Here is an 11,145-nt window from a genome sequence, read left to right as displayed (position 1 = left end):
TCCCTCCCTCCCTCCCTCCCTCCCTCTCTTCCTTCCCTTCTTAAAAAGCCACCTTTACTTTTATGTGCCTTGGTGTTTTGCCTGCATGTATGTCCATGTGAGGGTGTCAGATCCCCTGGAACTGGAGTTGCAGACAGTTGTAAGCTTCACGTGGTTGCTGGGAATTGAACTCAGGTCCTCTGGAAGAGAGGCCAGCTCTTAACCACTGAACCATCTCTCGAGCCCCGTTGCTCATCTCTTTTCAATAGCCACCAGGTTCATCTACCCATTTTCAGTAGGCCAACTGAAAGAACCAAATTAATAGTGGAAAGAAGAAAATGGGGATTTATTTAATGTGGCCACATTGGGAAGAGTCAAAGGGCTTCAGAGATTCCCCGCCCCCCGCCTCCAGCCACTGGAAATGAAATGAAAGTTTACATAAAGCGCCCAGAGTTATGCACATTTAAGCAGTCCTGGCTAAGCTGCAGTTTCACTCTTCTCCTATAAGGTGCCCTGATGAATTGTTAGAATTATGAGAAATTGCTTTCCAGGAAACATTTTCCTTCTCGGGCTAGTGCCTTTCCCTTCACCTAGCATGAGATTCCGGGGAAATTTCCATTTCTTTGGGGTCTATTGTTTCAAAACTCTGATAGTCAGACGGAAAGCTGCGCGCATCTCTTTAGAATGTCTTCATGTCTGCCAGCTCACTGCATCTGCTTCACAAACCTCACTTGTGATGCTAAGCAAACTGGAGAACTCAACAGGATTGACTAGTGTATGCATAGCCTCTCGGAGGCCACAAGGGGGCGCTCAAGGTACAGCTCGACCATTAAGAGATGCTGGAAGGGTTGTAATTTCAGTACTGTGTTTCCCCACATGCATGCAGTTTCTTGGGTCATCTGTCCACGGGAGCATCCCTCTGGGTCCTGGAAAGTACACAGCCAAGAACAGCTACCCTTCTATCCCACTGTCAGATTCTAACCCTGAGGACTCTCTATAACATTCCTCTGTGTGTACAATTGACCTTATTCTGCAGTGCTAGCTCAGATATGTAAGATGTCACACTTCAAGTTGAGGTTACTTGCTTCACAGATGGCAGCAGTTTTCTGGTGGGAAATCTCAAACTTCACAGAGATGATAGAATCTGGGTCCTCTTCGGACCTCTTTGGCCCTATCCTACTCATGGATTTTGGTGACATCTCTTGCTTCAGGGAGATCATGGATGAAGTACAGATCTATAATAGAGACTAGAGGGAGGGTCTTTGAGGCTCTCATATTGTCCTAGGCTATTCTAGGACAGGTCATTTGGTGTCTGGAATATCATAAGAGCCTCTAGAGAGTCACAGACACTCAGACAGGGCTGAAATTTAGACATGGTATCTCACCATGGGAGGAAAATGGGGCAACTAGCTGGGACCTTAAAGAAAGACATGAATAGATATTTATCTACTATGCATGGGGATATAAAAAGGGAATATAAAATCAGGCGGCTAAGGCTTGCCACCAATACCAGTGAGGGGAATAATTGGAGACTGGAAGGTTGAGCCAGAAAGGGTGAGCAGCACTGAAAAACTGGCATCGAATAAAAGGAAAGTCATCTCATCACCTGCCACATCTGGGGTTATCTAAGCTCATCCATAGACGTAGGGAATATAGGACCCTGTAGAGTGTCAGGCCTGGTCGCTCTTCCGAGGACACTTATTTCCTTGCTGGCTCCTCAGCCTGGAAGCAGAATTAGGGGCATTTGCTAACTTTCAGGTTTGACCTGAGGTCGAGGTTCTTGTAAGGAGGTTGACGTTTGAATCCCGTGGATCTCCACTTTGCTGCCTGGACATGTGCCTTCGGAAGTCTGTAACCTGGTGACCTTGGGCACTCTTTTCTTACTTGTTTCTGTCTGACCAGCGGCCAGGTTACCTTTCTTAGACTGAGCTAAGTGTCCACTAGAGGGAGCTTTAGGATGCTATTGTTAACACAGTACAAATCTTAGAGGTAAGAGTTACTATTGACAGTGGTAGTATTGTGGGTGTGGTGTGGTGGGTAGGTGAGTGGGTGAGTGGATAAATTGAGGTGTGGGTGGTGTAGAGAACTTGTTTGCATATATATATATATATATATATATATATATATATATATATTCCTTCATTCCTCATCCACCCACATCCAAATGTAGTCCTTCAACACTTTTCACAATTCTAGGAAGAAACTTACAAAGCCTGGAAGCAGGGATTTTGAGCGCATTTTCTTATTGACTCTTATGAGGGTGATGGGGTCTTTTCTCCCATGGCATCAAACTATGCCCACACAGTAGACAGGCTGTCCTATACAACAGATCTCCTTACCAAGCCAGTGGTGCTGATCCTCCCTGACCACAGTTTTACACACGCACACACGCATGCATGCATGCATGTGCTTACGTATGCACACACACACACACACACTCACACACACACAAACACACACACTCACACACACATACACAACTCACACACACATACACACACTCATACACACATACACACACACAAACACACACACTCACTCACACACACACACACTCACAAACACATACACAACTCACACACACACTCACACACACACACACACACACACACACACACACGCACACACACACACCATTTGTGTGTGCATGAGTGCATGTGAATACAGATGCTTGAAGAGGTCATAAGTGTTAGATTTCCTGAAGCTGAAATCTCAAATGGTTGTGAGTGACTTGATGTTGGTGATGGTAACTCAGGTCCTAGGCAAGGGCAGTTAAGTATTCTCAACTGTTGAGCCATCTCTACAGCTCCCACCATTCTCCCTTGGGGAATGTGGCTGTGGAAGGAACGAGGGAATTATGGTGGGAATCTGCCCCGGTTAGTGCACACCTAGGAATTATTCTACAGTTTTTTTTCCAACCAATGACATTTGCAACAAAGAGGACTCTAGGTGGCCAGCCAGGCCTGCTATACACCTCCTCATTTTCTCAGGAAAACTGCAGGATGATCGTTGGCCAGAGGAGGTCGCCCAAACACTATGCTTACATAGTGTTATGCTCAGTTTTCTGTCCCAGAAAGTGGAGACTTTACACACAGCACAGAACTCTGGTCAGAAAGGAGGTGATTTTAAAAAATCAACCTTCGGGTTCCATATCCCTAATGCGGTGAGTCCAGATAATGTCACCTCCTTTGATTCTGGGTGTTTCCACAATCACAGCTCTCTGGCATGTCCTTGCAGATTTCTATTTAGTCTCATGGCCATCTGGGCATCTCTCTTGTTCTTCCCCACACTTGATCCTAACCCCCACCCCATTCCCGTCCCCATCCCCTCTCCCACCCAGCTCCCTCACCCCATCTGTCTCCTACAGCTATTTTATTTCCCAGTTTACATGAGATTCAAACACCCTGTGTTGGGCCTTCCTTCTTATTTAGCTTCTTGTGGTCTGTGGAGTATAGCATGGTGCTTGTATTTTATGGCTAATATCCACTTATAAGTGAGTTCATATCATATTTGTCCTTTTGAGCCTGGGTTACCTTGCTTAGGATGATATTTTCAAGTTTTATCCTTTTGTCTACAAAATTCATGATGCCTTTGTTTTTAATAGCTGGATAGTACTCCATTGTCTAGACATACCAATTTTCTTTATCCATTCTTCAGTTGAGGAACATCTAGGTTGTTTCCAGTTTCTGGCTATTAAGAATAAAGCTGCTATGAACATAGTTGAGCAAGTGTCCCTGTGGTATAGTAGGGCATATTTTCGGTATATTCCCAGGAGTGGTAGAGCTGGGTCTTGAGGTAGAACTATTCCCAGTTTTCTGAGAAACAGACAATTTGATTTCCAAAGTGGTTGCAAAAGTTTGCCCTCCCACCAGCAGTGGAGGAGTGTTTCCCTTGCTCCACATCCTTGCCAGCATGCGCAGGTCATTCTGACAGGTGTAAGATGGAATCTTAGAGTTGTTTTAAATCGCATTTCCCTGATGACTAAGGGCTTTGAACACTTATCTAAGTGTTTCTTGGCCATTCAAGAATCCTCTGTTGAGAAATCTGTTTAGCCCTCTACCCCCATTTTAAATTGGGTTATTTGGGTTGTTGGTGCTTAACTTCTTTAGTTCTTTATAAATTTTGGATATCAACTCTCTGCCAGAAGTAGGGTTGGTGACTAGGCAGGAACCCCAGTGGAGCAATAGAAACAGCAACCCACCCACAAAACTTTCAACCCCCAAATGTATCCTGTCTATAAGAAATGCAGGGTTGGGGGATAGCAGAGACTGAGGGAATGGCCATCCAATAACGTGCCCTACTTGAAACCCATCCCATGGGCAACACTAATTTCTATTAATAATACTGTTATGCTTGTATACAGGAGTCTAGCAAGCTTGTCCTCTGAGAGGTTCTACCCAGCAACGGACTCGGATGGATGCAGAGACTCACAGCTGAACAGTGGATGGAGCTTAGGGACTCTTTTGGAAGAATCAGGGAAAGGATTGTGGGCCCTGAAGGGGATAGGAACTTCACAGGAAGACTAACAAAGTTCACTAACCTGCGATTTCAGAGACTGAACCACCAACCATACATAGGCTGGAGCTAGACCTCTCCACACATGCATAGCAGATGTGCAACTCAGTCTTCATGTGGGTCCCAAACAACTGGAGAGGGGCTACCCCCAAAGCTGTTATTGTCTGTAAGGGATGTGTTCTTCTAGCTGGGCTGCCATGTTTGGCCTCAGTGGGAGAGGATGCACCTAGCTTCGCAGAGGCTTGATATACCAGGGTTGGGAGAAACCCAGGGTGCCTCTATGCCCTAATAGGGCATGGGGGAAGGGATTTTGGGAAAGGGTAACTGGGAAGGGGGCAGTGATGAGGATATCAAGTGAATAAAAATTCATATTGATAAAAAGAAATGACAAAGGAGAATGAATAAATCATCATATTCACTAACTTGATTGTATTGAATATATGACTGAAATGACATCAGAAAAATAATTAATCCTATATGTGTTCATAGGATGGGAGACACAGTTCATGACCCATATGTGGAGACCAGAGGTCAATTTGCAGGAGGCAATTCTCTCTCTCTACCATATGAACCCCAAGGATTAAAGCTTGCGGGTAGTATCTTTACCCATTGAGCTGTCTTGCTAGCCCCAGGAGATCGTTAAAACACTGTAACTGACCTACTAAACACAAACTTGTACAAACCGTGTGCCTTCTTTTTAATGATAAAAGTAGTATTTAAACTATTTCCTTTTGGGCTGAAGAAATGGTTCAGAGGTTAAGGTCATTGGCTGCTCTTGTAGAGGACCCAGATTCCATTCCCAGAACTCACTTGGCAGCCCCTAGTTGTCAATAACTCCAGTTCCAGGGGATCTGCCATCTTTTTCTGGCCTCTAGACAGACATGTAGTGCTAGATGTGTGCTACTCTGTCATTAATTTATGTCCGAGTCCTTCATGACCACCCCTGCATAAGGCTGGCTTTAAGGTCACTCAATCCAGACCAGCTGTAATAGTTCTTCAGTTATCAAAGTAGCTGGGACTACAGCCCTGAAATAGCAGACACAGTTTGTGAGATGTTGCTTCTGTCTAGCCAGAACTTCAGTGGTCCTCTGTCTTCTGAATGCTGCCATGAAAGAAGTGAGTGGGTGTGCCTCATAATTATTTTAATTAATTAATAATTTGTTACCTTATATGGAGGTTTGAAATGAACGTATACCATGACACCTACGTCTTGAATTTGCTTTTGTGAATTGGTATCTTTTTCACTTAGTTCTGCCCTCAGAGATGTGGATGATCTAGCTACCTTTCTCATTTTCAAAAATGGCTTGAAAATATGTCTGCCCTAGCTTGGTGCCTAGGGCTTGTCAATCCAGCACTCACTGGAAAGGCTGAGGGAGGAGAATTGTGAATTTGAGGCTAGCTGGGGCTGTTCAGACAGGCAGGCTGAAGACAAAAAATGAGAGACTCTCAATGTTGAGTCCCAGTGCTTCTTTTAAAAAAAAGAAACATGAGATGTATTGTCTTGTATGTTTCTGTGATAGGAATTGAAACCAGAATCATTCTGATGCAGCCTTGGGTCCATATTTTTGTGGTTCTAGATCAAACACAGGACCTCCCACATACCTAGACCCAGGCTCCATCACTGAGCTATATCCAAGAGTGCTTCATTGGAATACTGCTTTCAGAAGCGAGGTATGTTTTCATTCAGGCCTCATAGGATAACCTACCTGAATTGAGCTTGCTCAATGGTACAGCATCAGTCTATCATGTCCGAGTCATTGGATTTGATTACTAGCACCATAAAAAGAGACCTAGCAATGTAGTATTTACAGTAAAATGATTCAGTTGAGCAGTATGGCAGTACTGGTTAAGACAGATAATCCTATGGACACCCATCATGACCTTCCATCTGTAGCTAGCAAGGAAAATACCTAGTTACTTAGTATGCTGAACTTAGTGACTTTTGTCTCATTGAGAGTTGCAAAACAGCAGTGTGAATGCCAGAGATGTAGCCCCGGAGTGGGTTTTCAAACATGGAAATGGATGGTTTGGATGATCAAGGCAAGGCAAGGGACCATGGAAGGAAGAGTTAGGGCATTGGTGAGAACTGACATTAGAGCCTTGACATTAGGGAACTTGCTTTGAGACAGTGTATCTTAGTCTCTTTTCTCTTGCTGTGGTGAAATGTCCCGACAAAACCATCTTACAAGAGAAAGAACTTATTTAGCACGTAGTTCCCAGGTTATAGTTCACCATAGCCTGGGAATCATGTGGCAGGGGCTCGAGGAAGCAGGTCATATCACATCCACATCAGAAAGTGGAAAGAGATGAAAGAATCGGTGCATGCTAGTCCTAGTCCATCTCTATAACTATATAGTCCAGGATCTCCAAGCACAGGGCATGATGTAACATACAGCGGGCAGCTCTTTCAACATCAACTGATGTAGCTAAGACAGTCCCTCACAGTCACATTCAGGCTCATCTCCCCAGTGATTCTAGATTGTATCAAATTGACATTAAGACTATCGAATAAGGGTCTTGTGTAGACAAGTCTGGTCTTGATGTCCATTTATCTATCTATCTATCTATCTATCTATCTATCTATCTATCTATCTATTGATTGAAACAGGGTTTCTCTGTGTAGCCCTGGTTACTTCTTTCTTTCTTTCTTTCTTTCTTTCTTTCTTTCTTTCTTTCTTTCTTTCTTTCTTTCTTTCTTTCTTTCTTTCTTTTCTTTCTTTCTTTCTTTCTTTCTTTCTTTCTTTCTTTCTTTCTTTCTTTCTTTCTTTCTTTCTTTTCTTTCTTTCTTTCTTTCTTTTGGCAGGGTTTCTCTGTGTAGCCCTGGTTGTCCAGGAATTCATTCTATAGACAAGGCTGTCCTGAAACTCAGCTATCCATCTGTCTCTACCTCCTGAGTGCTAGGTAGGTATATACCACCACCACCAAGCAGCTGCTATTGCCTCTTCTCCTTCCTTCACCTCCTTCTCCTCCCCCTCCTCCTCCTTCACCACATTTGAAGCAAGCTTTATTAAATACTGGCTAGGTATTTGGATACTGACCTGGTCCATTCTTGAGATCCCCAGAGTGTGGTCTCTTTTTCTCTTAAAGTACAAATCCAAGGTAAGAGTCTGGTTGTGTACCATTTTATTGGTTTCAACTGTTCCAATGACATGGTTAGCTGTGGTAACCCCAGAAAAGACACCGCAGAACTTCTGCATAATCTGCACATAGCAACTGCAGCTTTAGTAAAGCCACTCTTACCTCTAGAGAAAGAATGACTTTCCTGTGATTGGTACACACTTTCCGTTGTTTTCTGTGCTATCTGTAAATTTCTGTTGTTGTGGACGGGCCTGCTGCTGCTGCTGCTGGTATTCTGATGCTAATTCCACTCTCCTAGGAGAGGGAGAGGCTGCAGACAAGGAGTGAGTCAAGTACTCAGGTGACTTCTTGTGAACCAATCCCCTAATGAATAAAGGAACCAATCACTGGGCGAGTAGGGGGAACTTCTGGGTTGGATGACAGAAGAGAAGAAGAAGAAGAAGAGGGTTAGAGGCCTTTTGGAACAGGGATAGAATAAGGGCAAAATGTAGCTGCTAGAGTTTCCTGGTACCATGGCAGATCCCTCAGGATTTGCCACTGGAGGAATCAGATTTAATAGGGCTTACAAGATAAGGTTTCAGTTGTTGCACCCAGAGATTGAGTTGCCGTTGTTTCTGGGCTGAGTTTTAATATTTCCAGCAACAGTATGTTATATCCTTTCCCTTGAGAGCGGTCACATTCTCTTACAGATTGGAAATACAGAAACTGAAAATTAAGTTTTTACTGTCCCATGCACCTCATGAGACAGGATAAAAACTTGTCTTTCTATAGCGGCTGCCGGTGTATTCCGCTTCTCGGTAATGCTTGGGACATGGTTTTGTAATTCTCATTGGTCTCTTATCACATAGTGCTTTCCTCTGCATATATGGATTCCATTCACATTGGATGACCAGTCATCCTGTATTCTCTCTCTAACTGATCATCAAATAAGGCCACATTCTCTTTAACCAGAGACAATGACTTATATATCTTGAGACATAATTTAACCTGCAACAATATTGTTCTAATAATCTTTTCCTATTTCTGTGACACAATACTCTGACAAAACCAACTTAAGGGAAAAGGGCTTTGCTTTAGTTCAAGGTACAGTTCAGCATGATGAAGCTCAAAGCAGCTGGGCATATTGCATCCACACAGAAGGCAGACTGATGGATGGTGCACGCTCAACTTTTTTCCTTATATAGTACAGGATCTCTGTTCAGGAGGCAGTTCTGCCCAATTTTAGGTTGGATTTCACCATCATAAATGATGCTCTAGACACAAAGCTATGTCTTATTATATTATCTATCTATCTATCTATCTATCTATCTATCTATCTATCTATCTATCTATCTATCCATCCATCCATCTATCAGATGTATACTGAGGATTTTACCTGAGGATACATACATGTAAAAACATGTACCCTATCACTGAAGGAGACAGACTCACACCCCCGGTCATGCTTGCTGTATATGTATTGTTTGCACAGTAATGGTGGGTTCCCTCAAGGCATGTATGCGATGAAATGCACAATGTCCAGTGTTTAACTGCATGATTGGTCTGTGTATACTGGAATTCAGTGTCAACTACCAGCCTATAGTATGATAAGACATAGCCGTGTGTGTGTGTGTGTGTGTGTGTGTGTGTGTAATAGAAGACCACTGCTTATGGTTCTTTGTTAGCACACATTTCTGTAATTTAAACTGTGACTCATAATCCATGATTAATAAGTCTGTTTGAAAACCAACCTCAAGCTACACAGTGGTGGGATATGCCTTTAATCTCAGCACTTGGGAGGCAGAGACAGGTGGATCTCTATGTGTTTAGTCCATAGAACTCTAGTCTACAGAGTTCCAGGACAGCCAGGGCTACACAGAGAAACCCTGTCTCAAACAAACAAACAAACAAACAAACAAACAAACAAACACCAAAAATAAAATAAGAAAACCATCACAACAACATCAAGTTCTATGAATTGACTCTTTCTTCCACAGCTCTCTGCTACATGGGTACTTACAGAATATTCTCTAAATTCTTAGGCACTAAGTCAATTGTTTTGTCAAGCAAAGTGTTGCTTGTAATCCAAAAACATATGAGGCTGGGCAGGAAGATCAGGATGGTGAGATTGTCTAGAGTTATATTAGGAGTTTGAAGACAGCCTTGGCTATATATCAAGCCCTCATCTAAAATACCAAACAAAAAAACCAAAACAAACAAAAAAACTGGGTTAGGGAGATGACTCAGTAATTAAAGTGTTTGCCATGATGACCCAAGTTTGAATCCCCAGAACCCATGGAAAGCTGGATGCAGCTTTTATTGCTGTGAAGAGACATTATGACCAAGGCAACTCTTATAAAAAAAAAAAGTTAATTGGGGCTGGCTTATAGTTTCAGAGGTTAAGTCCATTATCATCGTGGTGGTAAGCATGGCAGCACACATTTGTAATCTCAGGAGTCCCATGATGTGGTAGTTTGAATATAATCGGCCTCCATAGGCCCATAGACAGTGGTGTGGACTTATTGGAGGAAGTGTGTCACTGTGGGGGTGGGCTTTGTGATCTACTATGCTCAAGCTATACTCAGTGTGATACACAGTCTCCTGATGCTTGCTGATCAAGATGTAGAACTCTTGGCTTCTCCAGCACCAGATCTACCTGGATGCTGCTATGCTTCCTACCATGATGATAATGGACTAAACCTCTGAAACTATAAGCCAGCCTCAATTAAATGTTTTTCTTTATAAGAGTTGCCTTGGTTGAGGTGTCTCTTCATAGCAATAAAACCCTAACTAAGACATATGGTGAACTTGGAGGTGGAGATGGGAGTGTCTGCAGAAGCTTGCAGGTTAAACTAGTCTGGCATACACAGAGCCTGTCTCAAAGAGGTAGTCAAAGGATAACACGCAAGGCTGTCCTCTGACTTCTAGACGCATGATGTGGTACATGCATGCTCTTGTCTGCACCCAAGAATTATATACTGTACACACACATACAAAGATAAACAAACTAAAAATAAAATTGATTAAGACTTATTTTACTGAATACAACCAAAGAAAGTATTATCAATGGACTGCAACTACTCTTGGCCTATGGGACAGAGCAGGCTGCCCGTATGAATTTGAAAGGATGGGTATGAGGATCTCACAAGAGATGCAATGACTGTAGATGTGTGACTTTGAGGAATGCCACAACCCTGGCATGTGGGGGCTTCTAGTATGAACCTGTACAGCAGCACTGGCCCTATACTCTTCCTGTGCTTCTGTCTTTGTGCTATTCTGATTCCAGCCAGACTATAAATCCCACTATAAGTTGTTTTTTTTTTTTTTTTTTTTTTTTTTTTTTTAAGAATACTTACATATGGTTCCAAACGGGTGTATTTCTCATATCCTATAAGGAGAGTATCCAATACAGTTTGACTGAACCTTCTTTATTAAAAACATCTTACTACAAGCCAGGTGTGGTAGCATATGCCTTTAATCCAAGTACTTGTGGGGAGAGCAGAGGCAGAAGCAGAGGCAGAGGCAGAGGCAGAGGCAGAGGCAGAGGCAGAGGCAGAGGCAGAGGCAGAGGCAGAGGCAGAGGCAGAGGCAGAG

Source organism: Mus caroli, chromosome 5 (genome assembly GCF_900094665.2).
Source record: "Mus caroli chromosome 5, CAROLI_EIJ_v1.1, whole genome shotgun sequence".
Lineage (NCBI taxonomy): Eukaryota > Metazoa > Chordata > Mammalia > Rodentia > Muridae > Mus > Mus caroli.
The sequence above is the reverse complement of the archived record's forward strand: the minus strand, read 5'-3'. Positions refer to the sequence as shown.